The sequence below is a fragment of the Drosophila grimshawi genome, unplaced genomic scaffold, assembly GCF_018153295.1.
Source record: "Drosophila grimshawi isolate 15287-2541.00 unplaced genomic scaffold, ASM1815329v1 contig_311, whole genome shotgun sequence".
Classification (NCBI taxonomy): Eukaryota; Metazoa; Arthropoda; class Insecta; order Diptera; family Drosophilidae; genus Drosophila; species Drosophila grimshawi.
In genome coordinates this window covers 13,527,392-13,545,626 of record NW_025063098.1, presented here as the reverse complement: position 1 = coordinate 13,545,626, position 18,235 = coordinate 13,527,392, and positions in this window count along the sequence as shown.

The window sequence follows — 18,235 nt, the reverse complement described above, 5'->3', positions numbered from 1 at the left end:
ACAAGTCGGGCCCTGCACCTCCCTCAGTCCTACATTTATTATCAAGATGCGCCAGTTGGTATTCAAATCAACCCCATTCAGCATTTCGTGCTGGTTCCAGTATCTGCTGACTTATGCTGTATTGTATTTTCTTTGTTGGTGCCACTTAATAATTCCTGCGGCTGCTCAGCAGCAAATATTTATCTCCGGCCGGCGCCAACAACTGCAAGATAGACAATTTTCAATTCAAATTATTTTGCACGTATATCTTGAACGTGTTTTTTAGTTTGCTTTGTGCAGGCTTTAGTTTTCGAATAGCTGCAATTGTTGAATAAATATTAAAAACTACAAAAGATAACTGCAATATATGTAAGCTGCAGGCAACACGCAAACAATTTGCGATCTAAACTCATATAAATCCTAAAAAAATATGGCTCATTTACATATACGAGTATGATATATATAAATATACTATTTTTGTTTTGTGCTGCTACATGCTCTATTTTTGATGTGCATCTTCTATACATATTACGTATTATTTTACCCCAGGCTGTTTACTAATAAGTCACACCATTTGCATTGTAGATTTGGGCCACACTTTTTTTCCATTCATTCCATGCAAGTGTAGTGTGTAAACATTTTTATGTATAATTTTTTGGCTATTAGTGAACATTGCGTTGGGCTTATTTTTTGAAATTTCCACTCATTTTCACAGATTGCCTACGCCCTCTTTTTATACTCTGGTACAAATTTTCACGAAATCTGCCATATGGTGCCCATTGGTTCGATAGATAAAATACTGCTATAACACCCACACACAGATACACACATACATATTCACATGTATTCGTGTTATGTTATGCGCATATTTTATATGTGGCTAATTTGCACAACATGTTTATTATTTCTCCCGACTGTTGTGTCTGCTGTCTGTGAATTTCTATTAACTTCTCTGACACTATGTATTGCGGTCGACCAGTTTTATCTCGTCTAAATATTTCATAATATTGTTTATCAATTTAATTGGATTGTCTATAGCTATCTATTCGAATAAATAAAATAATACGAAAATAAGCCGCTTAAACTAATATTATTATTTAATCTTATAGATAGAGCTTCAGGGCACACATAAACAAGTACAAAAAATATCATTTAATTTTACTTTTTTCCTACACATTATTAGCACACACAATCGAAGATGTTGGTAATCCAAAGTCTAAAAGTGTTTATAACTTTATTTACTTTCTTTGTTTCTCTGCTAATATTTTATACATTTAAAAATCGTTTAATTTTGCTGTCAAAAACAACAAGTACAGAAAGAAGGATAGAATAATGAACACTATTATGCGTAAATATTTGGTTGCAAAATTTGCAGACACGCCAACATGCAAACAAATCGACACACACATACACATACATATATGGGCATGCGTGTGAGTATGTTTATGTAAATGAAATTTGCTTGTCTCCATGCAAGTGCATTATAACATAAACATGCATGAGCTCTCTGTGTCCCTTCTGTGTTCCCTTCACAGCAGGCAGCGGAGCTTGCCTACAGTTTTCGTCTCCATCTCAGCCTAGGTGATGGCTAATGTCTGTGTGTGCCGTCTTTGTAATCACTTTATTTTGCATATGTGAGCGCAGTTAAGTGTATAAGCATGTGCGAGTAGTCTCTGTGTGTGTGAGAGTGTGTATAACAGTGTATTTTCCAAATAAATTGCGAAAATATTTTAAAGGTTGCCACAGCCACGTCGTCCTCAAGTCTCAGGCTCTTAGTACGGACCCAAATGAAATAAAACTAAAGGCAAAAAGGGACAAGGACAATGCAAGGCGAGGCAACTAGTATAAACTGTTTCGAGGATTTGTAGAATTTATCGTAGACATCATTATGCAACTATTTCACTAGCTGACACCCTCTCTCCTGCAGCTGCTCCCTCGCTCCAGGGTAGCAGCAGCTGCAACATGCAAGTGACTCTCGTGTTGCTCATGCTGGGACTGTTGCTTGTGCTAGCACTTTTTGCATTTCACGATTTACATTGGCAAAATCGTTTTTAAAATGCAAAAAAAAAGAAACGTATCTCTAAATTATTCAAAACACAAGCAAGCCATGATATATTGTTGAATAAGAAAACTAACAAAACTACTGCTGTGCACCGTGGATAAAACTGAAAGCGAAAGGAAAAGGAAAAGGAAGGAAACTCTTTGCAAGGAGTGGCTAATGCGTCATGGCGGCACTTTGCTGCCGAGGATAAACAGTTAACATGTATGCATTTGCAAGACTTTATTTTATTCGTATATTATTGTCAATTTATGATAATTTGAGCCAAAATGCGAACTATACCATTCGTGAGTTATCGCTGGAGAAAAGTTTATTCTGCATAGAAGAGTGAATTGATTCATATTCTTGGATTAAAAGCCAACTCTAATGGATTAATTCACACCATTTGTATTTCTTTAAAAATAAACACTTATCAGTCTTTTAGTCTTTGTTCCATGTAAGCAAAAACATTCGATTTGGCAAAGATTTCCATTACATAATTATTTAAATAATTGATGTGCACTTGTTTTCTATGTCTGCAATGCTGGCAGCGATAGTAGCTTTAGCGAGGCTCCACAAGATACATTTTAGTAAGCATTTGCTAGCTTAAAACTCCTTTCTCTATTAGCGGCGAGTTATTGAAAGGCATTGCACACTTTTGGGCGCTCATGCATATCGTATCAAGCAAATACGCAAATAAAATATGGGCAGACGTTGTGAGATCTAACAGAATTAAAGATAATACATTTGCAACGACCGCTGAGCGTCCCAATTCAGTGCTTGGGAACCATAAAAACGTGCAAAATGAATCATTATAAATAACAATAAACGAGACGTAAGCCATATTTTAGACATAATAGCTAATAAAACACAGAGAAAAGTGGCCCAGAGTAGCGACCAGCGGACCTGGTAATCATGCAAGCATAACAACAGCGGCATGTCCACGTCCGACTACGTTTCAAATGATAAAGGAATGCCAACAAAAAGGTTGCACGCCTAACAATAAAATGACTAAGACACCATAATATAAACAGGCAAACAGGATAGCAAAAAAAAAAACACAAAAAAATTTAACCACGCCTTGACATTCAAGCTGAACAAGAAATAGAAGAAGGCCCTTCAAAAAAAAGGAAAGTAATACAAACGCCTACGGCTGCTTTTCATGTTCATTGGGGCGTCAAGTTTTTCGTCTTTTACCTTCCGGCTGGCCACGTTGCCATCGGCAGGATGCAGGATGTCTGACCACTCCACTCCACTCGCCGGTCAAGTCTGAGCAGAGCGAGCCGTAACAGTAACTGTGACTGCGACTGCGCTTGTTGCTTGTATATTTCACGCAAGAAAGTCTTTGGGGTCACACAAATCCGATTTACATGTAAATAAATAAAATTCGTGTCGAACTTCGGGCTGCAGACAATAAATTTTTGAGTGCGCTTCATCAGCGATGCCTCCCCCAAATAATCCACAAAGTATTCGAAAAGAAAAATGCAAAAATTGGCAGAGTATGCCAAAAGCGACAAAGCCTCCAAATGATTAACTCGAGGGTTCGTGCTACTTTCACTTCACATGTTTTCTGTCACTTTCTCGGCAGCAGCCGCAACAACACGCTGTGAAATTGTATTTATAATGAATTAAATGTGATCTGGCGATTTTCCACTTCTCTGACCATATTCTGAGAGTTCCATATCCAACCAACTTTCGTTTCCCCATAGCAAGTAAATTGCTTAACTATGACTTTACTCAAACTGAATTTCTGCATTCTTAAATGGATAACTTATTTAAAACAAAATGAAAACAATGAAAATAATGTATCAGGTGCTCCACATGGTTCTTAAATTTAAGCAAAAATTCAACTGAGAATATATTATGTAATGTTATTACAGTTACAGTTAGTTTTCTTTCGGTTTTGTACTATTTTATATTAATTGCAAGTCAAATTTGATTTTGTTATTAGTTTTTACTTATTGCTTGCTATTCACAATGTATTATGGTAAGTAAATAAATGTTTGTAAGGAACTCAGATGATTGCGAAATATTAAAAGTTAAATGATGTGTTAACTATAAACTATCTTACATACATAATTTATTATTGAAGTATATATATCATTGATATTTACTCTGCATTATACAACAGCGAGATAAATAATGAAATCCATTTCAATAAAGGCAGTAAATTCCATTAGTGCCTAAAACAAAGAGCGTTGTGCCTAAATCTATGCACCTAATAAAATGCAGAGCAGCTACGAGGGAAATGATAAAAATGCCAAAATGCAAAAATGCTAAAATTGTAAACTATGGCAACTAAAACAAAGAGCGAAATAACGGACCAACGAAATAAGGACAGATTATTTTTTATTATTTTAAAATTGCCTCAAATGGAAAGAGATGTGAAGGGGGAGCAAAAGGGGGAGTAAAAGCTGACATCGCTGTTGCTATCTGCATGATTTTTGTTGTTGCACAGGTAACAGCCTGCTGTACCCTCTCTGCGCCTCTCTATTTCTCTCTCTCTCTCTCTCTCTCTCTCTTTCTCGGTCGCTTGCTGTGTTCTGTGATGAGAATGTAAATTACCCGGAAAATGCGACATATACAGGAACAACAACAGCAAGCACCAACTACAACTGTATGGGGCGAGCACATCGCATCAGCTACAAGGACAACTGGCAGTAGCAGATGGGTAGAAAAAGGGGGCGTGGCTGTTGCCACAAATGGCTGCCGCTGTCAACTAAAGTGTAAAAAAATGGCAGCTTGAGCGCTGAAAACACCGGAAGCAGCCCACACTGCCACAAGCCGAGGTCGAGGTCTCGCTCTTCCACTCCCACTCCCTCCCACTGACGAACCCTCGCTACCTCCCACTGGCCTGCCCATCAGCTCGTGCTCTGACAACAGACAACAATGTAGCATAATGGCGGTAACATTGAGTGCCTACATAAGTCCTTTTAATTTGAATATTTTACGGTCGCAACTTAGGCGCCCAACCTGCGTGTATTGTGTGAGTGTGTGTGTGTGTATGTGTATGGGTAACCTTGTTACGGTGAGTGTGTGTGTGTACGATGTAGATGTTGGAGAAAAAAGTGTCAGATCTACGCCCGAAACGTGTCCTACAATGGGAACGTCTAGAGAAACCAAAATCTTGAGCACGTGTTGCAATTGTCAAGTGTCAGAGCCAACTAGAGGCGAAACTAAGACTAACAACGTCTTCTATGTATGTGTGCAAAGCAGCGGCAACCGGAAACGGAAATGGCGGCATTACGCGTGAGGAGAGGTACCCGTTATCACAAAAATGAAATATTGAAGTTATCGCAGTGCCGTTAATGTGATGCCTGTACCTGTGTCGTTCTCCCTTGAGACTTTTGTGCTTATCGTTGAACCTTCAATGTCTGTGTGACCCTCATTTTTCTTTAAGCCTGTTTTCATTTGAGTGGAAATGCAGAGCCGTGTTATGGATTTGGGACGAACATCGAACACTCGCTTAAGAACACTGGTTCAATGTAACGCTCACAATTGAAATACCTAATTAATTTATTCAAACAATGTATTTTTTTTTTCTGTGTTTGTCTCTGATTCCATAATAATACTCTTAATTTTCACATAATTAAAATTAATTTATTTATTCAAAGATTAAAAGAATTATATAGCTTGCTTATGTAACACTATATAACATGTTTGTAAAGATATTAAAGTAAAAGTAAATGAATAATATAATATATTTTAAAACCATAAATATTGTTGCCCTCATTTAAACAACTTTGTTATTAAACAATTAAAAAACAGCAACAAAGAATTCACTGATCGAGAGAGCTCGTCTACGAGATACCCTTAACAAGCTGTTATTTTTCTTATAATGTTTATTATTATTGTTATTATTAAAATTTTCTATAACATTTCCATTTTCATCTATTCAAATGAATAAACGGCCTGATCTCAGGAGCGATAGGAACTAACGACTGAAATTTGTACAGGTTATCAGTAATACACATATAGATAATATATGGATACGTAAACATATACTCAAAACTCGAAGTCTGCATCTCTGATAGTCTCTAGAACTGCTTGGTCTTACAGAAGGACAGACGGATAGACGGCCATGCCTAAATCGACTCGACTATTGATTCTATTTACAGGGTCGAAGATGTCTCCAACATACTTTTCCAAAACTTCAATATACACTTTTTATCCATTTCAATGAATATTAAAATGCGGTATTAAAATTGTAAGGTTTATAAATAATGGTTGTATTAATTTAACTCAATGACATAAAGTACATATTTTAATGGACAAAAAAAATTGATTTTGTAATTAATTTCGGAGCTTAACATCACTTTAACCAATGACGTGGGCATATTAATAATTGAAATGTTTGACAAAAGAATTTTTTGTTGGCAAAAACAATTTATTTCACCTGATTAAATTAAACTCTACCCAACTAATGACAATTGGCCACACAACATTGTGATTTATGTGCTATCTTTGACCGAGATTGTGTACCATTAACAACACAATATTCACCAGAAAAATAATTCAATGAGAATCAGATTTGCTTCTTTTATGTTCAATTTGTAGTGCCTAAGAGGAATATTGAAAATGTATAATAAACAGAAATGTTTTGCATACTTTGAGACAAATGCTTTCATTGTAGTATGGATGAATTACCAAGGAATCTGTGATCTCTGAACCTACTGATATCAAAGTCAGCTGGTTACCAAAGCGACATCATTGCTTGTGCTGGCAATTGCTTTGTGTGGCTCGAATGTCACTTTGAACTGGCAAAAATAACAAGCTCGGATTTTAAGTATGTATGAGAGTGTGTTCATGAGTTGTGTATGCTTTAAATATCGAAATCCAATAAGGACAACAAGTCACAACATAGTCACATAGTCATAAACAATATGAGATGAAACTCGGACTGGAAGTGGGAGGGGACATTGCGGGATCAAGAAATGTCACGCAACCAATAAACGTGTTCATCATACGCCATATAAGCCGGATATAATAATAAATAAAAAAAAAAAAATATATATATATATATATATATACAGCCAGAGTAAGGAAATACATTAAAAAAAAGTTCAACAAGCAACGCCAAAATTCTCCATCGACTTTCCCGCTTTTCGCCAATCTCGGCTGTTGGCAGCTGCTTGTGGGTGTTTGTTTTCGACTGCTCTTGTAAATTGTAAAGTGTAATAAAACGTGTCGCAAAAGTCTCTCGCTTTGAGTATTTCATTACCAGGAATTGCGCAACGGTAGGAAAATAATAAACTTTATTTGCGACAGTTGATTTTGCAAGGTGTTGTTTTGACAGCCAGTCGCAAAATGACGTTTATTAATTTTGGCACCTATCGATAAATCACTTGGGTAATTTGAACACTTAGCATTGAAATGGATGTCTTCGTTGTAGATAATGTTACATAATAATGTAATAAGTATGAGTGAGAATTAATTATTTGTATACTGTTTTTTTTTTTAATTATAAGGAAAATGAATTTAGAATTTCAAAAGCAAGGACAAAATTGAAGAAATATCGCTAAAAAAGAAATCAATATTTATTTTTTTCGTTGACACCCCACAACCACCAAGCAGATTTGCTAACTCATATTTTATTATTGTTATTTTTATAAGCGTACATGTAATGTAAGTTAATAATAAATGCTTACAACCAAGATTAAATGCTTCATTTGCACCAAAGTGGTGAATGCTTAAACGTGTATCTACTCATCCCAGCCATTCCCACACATTCATTTGTAAGTATATCATTTTGAACAAATAAAAAATGTTATCTATTCTTCCAAATATATTGATTTTTCCATATTATAATCCAACAAATCTTTTTTAAATACACTTATATATTCATAAATTCTAGTTGATCCACAACAAATATTCGAATGCGTTGCAAGCATACTCAGGCGCAGTCAAACGTGCAACAAACCGTTCCAAAAGTCTTACAATTTTAGATGCGTTTGCCACTCTTTACACCTCGTTTACTGTTGCATGGATCGGTGTGTATGTGTGTCGGTGTCGGTGTCTGTCCTCCAGGGACGTTGCCGGTGGCTGCCTGAAAATATTTTCAGTTCCGTTTTCCTTTTGTAGTTGTGTTTATTGTTGGTATTCGCATTGCCTGGCTACGTTGCCTTGGGCTTGAAGACGTCTTAAATTGTATCCTTTTGGCAATTTACACTCAAAAGTGGCGGCAGTAAAAGAGGGCGGGTAGCAAAGCAGACAGAGCTATACAATTTCCGTTTTAACTATGCGCCTTCAAGTGTTTTACGTGCACGTGGCGTATACGCAATTTAGCCTTGCCTCCGGCCGGGCTTTAATGACAGTCTAGCTGAGTGAGTCTCTGTTTGCTTACCCGCTTCTTCCCTAGCCGCTCCACTCAACTCCCTCCCAAACATCCATCCGCGGCCAACACTTATGCACGCTTATTTAGCCTTTAAATACATTTCGTAGATGTAACTAAACACTGCTGATTAATTTTCCTTGGCGCTTCAATGTACACATCGTTGTCTGCTCTTTTCTTTCACTCTCTCTCTCTCTCTCTCTGCCTCAGCACATAATTTTTTTTACATGTAAGCAAAATAGAAACAAACAGAACCCTGCAAATTTGTTAGTTTTAATTTGTTTTTTTTTTAGCTAAGCTTTATAGTTTTTCTTTAATTAAGGAAACATTTCTGCACATTTTGCAGACAAAGGCAGATTTACCAGGAGTTTGTGCAATAAACATGCAATTTTAGAATAGGAAACTTAAATTAAATTTTTAATAGAGCATATAAAATAGTTATCTTTATTAGCTTGCTTACCCGATGAAAAATACCCGATGTATTATACTTACATAAATACATAGGTAAAATATTTACATATCTACAAGGTACAGATGTTTAAATTAGACTTTACTTATGGAATGGACATCCACCACTCATGAATGCGTACCATGTCAAGTGAGATGGTAAGAAGCGTAAAAAACAGCTCGACACTGAAGCCATGAAATTGGAAATGCATGCGTCACAGACCGGAAGTAACATCAGCAACAATGACTGCAGTAAAGCAGTCACGAAGCGACTTATTGATGTGCGAAATACGAGAATGATTTCCAAGACTTCAATTCGACTAACTTCAACCAGATGTGGTCTCCAAATGCCTTAACATATGCGCAAATGCATTTAGACAGCAGGGCATGCGATTAAAGTCATCAAGAAACTGAATTTATTTGAGCTCAACAAGCCGAAGTATCCCTACTACCTGGGAGAGTGGAGGTGTTGCACCTTTCCATTGAAATAAAAGCTCTGAACAAAAGTTTTATTTTATTTTGGCACTTGAAAGGTCCCACAAAAGATTGTTGTTGGGTTTCCTTAAATTTCAAAAGAATGCCAGCTGGTGTGATTGTTAGACAAAATTTAATTCATTTGAGTTCTGTTAATTTTGAACTAGAACTTTTTATATTTAAATACATAAGCTTACAATAAAATTGTCGGCTGCAATTTCTTATTATACTTAAGGAGCTTTACTGTGCGAAATGTAATCTTAATTGTATTCCCCCATAAAGTACATATTTTTAAAATCAATATCAAGTGACAAATCGATATATTAGACATATTATTGATCAACCGTAAAAACTGTATCAAAATCAAATAAGGAACTCACAGTTTATTAGCCAAAACATATTTTCAAATAGAACAAATTTCAGCAACTACAAGCATATGCTTTTTACATATATATGTGTGCATCTGTGAGAGTGGGACAACAAAGCTTTTGATTGCATACACTACACAAACACATACATATATGGAAAAATACTGTTTACACGAGTTGGTCGCCCGCCAGTGATTTGGTTTCGGACTTGTGAATGATAGCATGCGCTGCCGTTGTTGGCTTAAGGCACTTGAAATAACAGACGTTAATAAATGTTCTACTGAATTTGATTGAAATAAAACAATATTATGACAAATGGCAAACTACTACATATAAGTAAGTGAAATGTGTGGAGAAAATTTATAGTTGTACTGGAAATACGCTTTTCATTTCTATTAATCGACCTAAAACAAAGGCGAAATAATATTTGTACTTATATCTAATTGTTTGACACAGAAGGTCAAAGTATATTATAAATTAAACAAGCATCTTATTTAAGCTAAAAACTAAATTGAATATGTCTGGATATGTGCGTATAACTAAAGACGGAGTTAAATTGATATTCAATATAACCACATTTTAAAATAGATGATGCTGGGTGTGTCGCAATCGAGTTCTATATTTATTTGATTTCACAAGCTGCAGCCAAATTGCATAATGTATTTTTTATATTTCTCATCCTTTGCACTTATCAAGTCTCTCGGGTGTAGCTTAAAATGCATGTTGTATATTCAAATGTGTATTGTATCTAATTTGGTTTGTATAATTTGATCACAGAATTTTGCATTTGGATTTGTGCCTTTTTAATAACCCTTTGGGAATTGAATTTCGACTTTTTTCTAATCATTTGCACTTGTTTCTGTGGTTTATGCGCCAGTCCATGGAGAAATCAACAAAAGTTTAAAATAAAGTTGATTTGCGAGTTTTGCCAAATGGCGATAAAAATATTACATTTTTACCAAAGTTCTGCTGCACATTAAAAATATTAATGTGGGTATTTTGAAATAGAATTTAAGCATTAAGTTTGTTGAAATAAATTTTTTTCTAAGCCCCAGAAAGCTTATAATTGTTCAGAAGTGGTTGCACATCAACTTGGCTTCATTTCATCCCGTATCTGATATAAATTTCACATGGAATTACACAATATCAAAGTGCCCTGTAGTGAAATTTGCTTCAAATTATGCTGATTGCTAAGATGTCTGGAAAACATGGACGACATGTGCTGCTTTTGCGACTACGCACTGAGCAAATTAATAATGCAGACTTTGAGGAAAGCAAACTTTAAGAGGTACTTGCACTCATACGCACATTCAGATACTTAAAGAAGTTAATGACTCGCGTGAAAATCAATTTTATATTTTACGAGTAAGCTTCACGGTTGCAAAATTTTGGAACACACAAGGCCAGGCAAATTTTAACCCAGGGCCAAGTGTAAGCGAAGGCTTTGTAAACGGTGTGATGAGATGGCTACAAAGAATGGTTGATAGGTTGGGGAATTTGGATGCTGCTTTGTGGTTGTCTCATCATACCCTGCACTTAAGGAACGAAAAGAATTGGTCGAATTGAAAGATTTTTAAAGTTGCCAACAATAATTATTTACCTCATAAGCTTCAAATTTTACTCTAGGTAAATACTTCTTAAAAATAACCTTAAATAACAATGAGTGAATATAAAAAAAAAAATCAATTATGAGCAATCAGTTGTATTCATAAAATTAGATAAATGTTTTTTAAGTTAATATCTAACACAAGATACTTTCCTTTGTAATACTTTTTCTTATTGTTAAATTATTACAAGAGAATTGCAGGCCTGCAGCCAATTTTCCTTTGTATATTATTCACTTTGAGCTGGGCTTGGAATGCGGGATATCTACTGGTTGGAATGTGGGTGGTATTTCTCTTTTGTGGTGTTTCATTTGCAACTTTCTGGCTGTCTCCTTCAGGACTGCAGACTCATGTGTGTGTGTGTTGTGTTGGCCATATAAATGCAAATGGCTTATGAAAATAATTTGCCAGTAAATTATAAATTTATGGTAAATTGCATATTGAGGGATTTTTCATTTTCAAGCCATCTGCCGTTGCGTCTTAGGGCCGCACCTGTCCGCCACTCATTGCCCGCTGGCAGATGTGCAATTTTATTTCTTATCATGTTGATAGCGTTAAGTGGAATATTTTATTTTAAATAATTGCGTGTTTAAGGTGAAATTTCTTATGTGCGGGAAATGATTACAGTCCAAAGTAGGTAACGTCGAGTGCCGAATATGCCGAGAGACGTAAATTAAATAAGCGTCTGCGCTTTCCCCATCTCTTCTCGCTGGCGTTTCCCTCTCCAATTGAGAATACCTTGTAATAAGCAGGCTTTCTGCAAAGGCTTAAGTGCCACTCCACACCTATACTCCATCCCCGGTTCTCCTTCCCATTTACAGTCACACCTGCCACGACTTAATGCGAGTGCCTGCGGTTCCGGTGCGATTGTAATTCATTGTAAATGTGCAAAAATTGTAATGAAAGCTTTTGCCAACCTTCAATAAAGGAGAAATGCATTTGTATTGCGTGATGATGGGAGGACTAAGTGCTTTGTAAAATGGAATTGCAGGCCGTCTTCTTCTTTTTATCAGATAATTTCCAAAGACATCAACATCAGTAGGGCATTTAGATGGATAAAATGGATGATTAACAGTGGAAACAATAGACTTTTTTTTTGTAAATATTCTTTTTGTGTTCATTGAAATGCAAGCGATAAATAATAAAGACGCTTGGGATGTAACTAAAAGCAGCAAATAAAACTTCTGTATGCTTTTCATTCAGAGAAAAATAAAATAATTTCCTCTTACAATAAACACAATAGTTTCCAGAGTCAAAGAGACTTTTTACACGTTTATCAGTTTTATTGATTTACGATTTTTGCGAACTATTCACAATCATATAAACTTTCAAGCCGCATTATAAATATAGCACCTTTAGCAAGGTTGTATCATTCACATTTCTATCTGAATTAAGTCTGAAATTCACATTTAATTTTACACAAAGTAAATGCAGTGATCAATAAAAACCTGTGATTCAAATAAAAGCAATTGCTACATTTGACCTGAAGTAAAATAAAAATAAACTGAAATCAATGAAGCCAATGCGTCAGTGTTTGACTGGCTTCTGAAGCCTGAAGACAATGCACTTAAATATTTGTGCATTGACCACAGAGTCATGCAGTCATTCTCTCATTCTGTAAGTCAGTCAGTCAATCAGTCAGCCTGCAGCCAATGCATTGCTCGCTCTTTGCTCTGAATCCAAATGGGAGTTTGGATAATGGAATACAGTCGGATCCATAGAATACATTGGGCACCTTTAACTTTTGTTGCTGCCAAAGTTCAGTTGTTTACGAAATGAACGAAGCAAGAAGCAAACAAACAAATTGCCAAAGAAAACTTTGTACGTTTTGCTCGTTTCGGTTTACAAAAGTAGAATTGCAATTTTGTGCAAGGTGAAGGTGTGTGTTCCTTTCTAGTTCCTTTTTCTCCCCTTTTATTTTAGCTAGGGTGGAACTATTCCTTTGTTGGTCATTAAATTACATTTAAACTTATTTTATGTGAGTCTGCTCTGCAATTCTTTTTGGATTGTCTATCAGGTTCTGTTTGCAATGCTTTTCCTCTTCCCTGCTCTTTCACCTTTTTCATTGAAGTCATTTAGCATTCAACGCATATTTCTCTCACCTCTTCGAAAAGATTCAATTGGAAGCTGCAAGTGCATACTTACCCCAAAAGTATTGCAATTTTTTCAATAAACGTACCAAATAAAACAAAAGGTGATGGCTAAATATTTTCACAAAACAAAAGGAATCACAATAGTACGCTTGAAAAGATTTGATAATACTCAATTCGCATATTTAGCAAAAGTTACTTACACTTAACTAACTGAAATATTAATGCACAACTTTAATATTTGCTTACTTGGCCCCTTTAGACCGAGAGAAGTGCAACAGCAAAGCAGTGCAAATAAATCAAATTGATTCCTGAAACTATTGTCAAAGATATAAAAAACAAATGATCAATGAAAACAACAAAATGGTTCCCTAAAATAAACTTTCGAGTGTCCAAACTTTGAATAAGTGCAGTAGCCGTGAACAAAAGTGTTGTACTCTCAGTGTCTGCTAGTTTAAAAGTTGAACACTGAATTTCAAAGTGAACATTTCAGCATATTTCCAAAAAAGCACTCTAAGAACAAACCAAAAATAAAACATATAAATAAATTCATTAAAAGATTAACTTAGATTAATAAATTTTAAGAATTAAGGCATTTGATATTACATTTATATTTTCGCATCTATTTATAAGTTTATTTAAAAGTTTCAAACTTGTAATAAGATAAGCATATAAATAAATTGTAATACAATTTATCTCACGCAAATATGACAATGAAGAATTAATTATCTGGCAATTAATTTCATAAATGCAAATACATTCGAGCAATTTTTATATTTTAAGAGCTGTAAAAGACTTCAAGAAAGAGCATATCAGTTGAATATAAATACATTTTTATTTTTGTTTCTGGACATCCCATACACAATTCTACAGATATTTCAAATTTGATCTAACCACTTATTAAAAATACTGAGGAACAATTGTGTAAAATATTTCCATGTGAGTTGCATTGAAAACGGATTACTATTACATTAAGTAAAAGTTTGATAAGGAAATCGGTGTACAAATTTTGGGTTTGGGTTGGGAAACTGTAGTTCCGGTAACTGCCCTTAATACCTGTAGCAATGCTGAATTATTCAAGTTATACACTTTTCTTCTATCTGTAATGATAGATATTGGCTTTTTATTGGGGCACTTCCGGTTTCGGGCAAAATATGATATTTCATTCATTATTAATTGCAGAGAAGCCCGCATCTAGTCAAATACAAATTGCAGCTACATTTGCTAAGCATTACAGAGACATACTCAATCTCATTACACTTTCTCACAAATCCTTTACTTTTTTCTCGTATTGGATGGTCTTAGATTCGTTGACGTTGATTACAGGACGACAGAATGGTTGCGGCGCCTGCTGGCCTTCATTAAGGCCATTTGCAGAAATCATTTTCGGCGAAGCGCTGTATAACGAAAAGAATGGGAGAAAGGGAGAAAGGGAGAAATATGCAAGTTGGATTGTAAGCCCAGCATGAAATTCATTGGGACGTTAAATTTAAATTAACATACTTAATTTTGTGAAGGCACTCACACAACAACCAGATCCCAAATGAATTGCGACAATTGATTTTCAAGTAATTAGCACTTTTGAAGTCGACGCTCATTTGCCCAACGGCTGTTGCTCCTTTACGCGCGAACAGAGCCCTCGTGCTCCCTGTTCCCCTCGTGCTTTTTCTTTCGATCAATATTGAAATGCTGACGATGCCAATTTCAAACGATGGCAACATTTGTCAGGAAGTGCGTTAAATTTTACGGAAATTGGCGTTAATGAAAATGCCAAAAAGCAAATAGTTTCAATTACCGAACATTGCCTGGCTCGATTCCTGCCAGCCAGCCTGTTGTTGCGACGTCTTATGTTCCTAATGGTTATATGTGCGGCGTCTACGTGATATTTGCTTATATCAGAAAAGGCAACAGCTGCTTACAAGCTAAACAGTAAGTATATGTATATTTATATACTGATATGATTGCCTGTTATTAAAATAAGTTGAGAGCTCCTCACATTTTTGCCGGCTCAACACTTTTGTGATAAATCTGCCATACGTGACGAGCGCTTGGGGGAAAACTTGCGGTAACCAAACCCGATTAAGGGTAGACCTAAGATTGATTGTGCCTGGTGCTTGTGGTCTGTGGCAAGGATTTCTGCGTCAAATGAGAAGCCCCTTAATTATATAATATTTTTTTTAAGCATTTTTATCAGATTGACTGAGTCCTTGCGCAAAGAATATAATGATGTTAATGTTGTTCGGTGAGCTATTTACACATATGTGTATGTGTGCACATATATAGCCGGGCTTATTCGTATGCAGGCAATTCAAATAAATGTCGTACGCAGACATATCTCTCACCAAAAACTCAACGATTCTCAGCTGCTGCCAGTGTCATTGTCAGTGGCTCTGACCATTGGCACACTTCAGTCGCACTTGTTCACGTCCAGTCGCACTCATTTGCTAAGCACACACAGAACACACACACACACATACAACACACACACACATACACACACACACAGATTCAGAGACAACATAAAGTGCACTTATCATGTGTCGGCCTTTGCCTATTTTGGCTATTATTATTTATGTTGTTGCTGTTGCAGTTGATGAGTTCAGCCCAGATTATTTATATATAAGAGCACTTGTCAAGTGTTTGTTGAGCCATATTAGAATCCAAAACAAAGTTATAGTGAGAACAGCAAGCGATAATTATGATTGAATGGGTTAAGGCACTGCTGCCAAAATAAAGCAATTAGTTAGTGATAATAAAACCAGGAAATGTTCTAATTATCAAAGGAACTCACACATATAAAATATAAGTAAATTTCTTAGATTGCAAATCGAAACAAATAAAGAAGGTTATTATTGACCTAGTTTCACAGAGTATATATATGATTTTCAAATAAAGATCAATTGTATACAATTATAATTAAGCACCGGCAGCGTTCCAATAAATAAAAGGTGCACAAAAATCCATTAGCCTAGGTTAATCTTAAGTAAATGGGTCCATCAATGGTTATCAATTTGCCAAAATCCAATTTAAAGTATCATTAACGGTGACATTTATGCTCACAATGACTTAATGCCATTTTCAGCATCTTAATTGTATCTCCTGACAGTAATATAAATTGCCACATATAAAAAAGAGTATCTCAAACTGTCAGAAGGTGTAACAGTGCTCCCAATTTACCTTACAAGACTTGTGCATAGGTGCGACCCAATTGCCGGAAGTTAAAATGTTTGGGGTTATCTAGAGTGTCATCATTAACCGCAATCAGCGCGTATTTTGCGCCAAATGACAAACAATATACAATTCCTTATGCGGCAGGGGATCACCTAAGCTGTGGTTGGGGAATGGGTACAACAACAAAACTTGTATTTAATCTGTTGATCTGCTCATGTGACAGGCCGGGGAAGAACTGGGACTTTTTCTTTTTAGCACGCAACTTTTCTGCAAAAATTTTTAGGCAGCTTAAGATTTTTCCACACAACGTTGAAACAAAAAAAAGTTAAAAAATAAAAATAAAGAGATAAGTACCAGCAAAAGAAACCAAATCACTGTCGAATTCGCTTGACGAACTTAATTTACCCTATAACTCCAACTTTTTATATAAGTTGTGCACTTAGAAGAGTGCTTAAAAACTATATTAATAATATAAATATTTTTAATTAAAAAAAATGGGATTCGTACAGATTTGTCAGTTTTAACAATTCAACAGCAATATATTATAATACATACAAAAAAAGTTTAAGAAATTTGTTTCATTTTCATTTTGCAACTTGAAAATATGTAATAAATTGGTACTAAAACTGTCTTTAAAATATCAATTGCATCCATTCAAAAGTCAGTTTGCAATACTCGAAGAGACTGAAATATTTTCAAATAGTATCTGAGTAATTTATAACAATAAGAGTTTATATTTTCGAACATAATTTCTTTAACTAACCCTATATTAATAATATTTATAATTAATAATATCTTATACACTAAATTTTGTTAATTCAGTATCGATTTTGTTTCGGACCCGAAGGTCCGAAATGTATTTCATAAAAAAATATTAAAAATTTATTCACTCAACTCAACTTTTATCATTCAGGCAAGAATTAGGGTTAATGGATATTGCTCTATTCTCAGAAGGTGGCTCAATAGATCTATCATTAAGCCAATAAAAATAATAATCATTATAGCAATTTAAGTGCGGATGGCAGTCTTCTCAGTCTTCTTCCGATGGAATGCAACTATTTACAAAGATAGTACAACTTCTGGTTAGTAAGGGTATTCAATAAGACAAAAAGAGGCGTGTGACTTCGTTTTTGTACAGCTATGGGTTGGCAAAGTGCGCCAAAGGCTCTTTGCTGCTTTGGGCTTCCCATCCCCGACCGTCTTCGTCAGCAGCTCTCTTTGCTTACCTTCGACTCCTTTCTAGGCACATTAAGCTTGGCAAGTTGGTGAACTGCCACAAGCGCCCCAAAAGTTTTGGGCTTGTTGCGAAAAACACACAAGGCGCGTTAAAATCTTATCAACAATTGCAGAAGACTCTATGTGAGTGTGTGTTTGTGTGTGTTTTGGGGGAAATTAAAAGCAAAATGCGTTAATCATGAGTTGAGTTGCGTTTTCTTACACAACACAATTTAATTTGCGTTAAACGAGCTCACGCCGCTGATTAAAGCAGCTGAGGCAGCTTCTTCGGGTTGCCGCGCCTAATTTTATGCAACAACAAGAGAAACTTTTACACGCGTCAACGCCATCTCATGTGTGTCAAAAGGTAACTTTTGGGCCAAAGTTCCTTGCGATGCCTGAACGCCAAACAATGACAAGGCAATGGCCGACGTAAATTCAAGGATATGTGCCTAATCCAGGCTGACAGCAGCACGTATCCGGGCTACGTCGAAATAAAGTGAAAGATAAGAAAACTG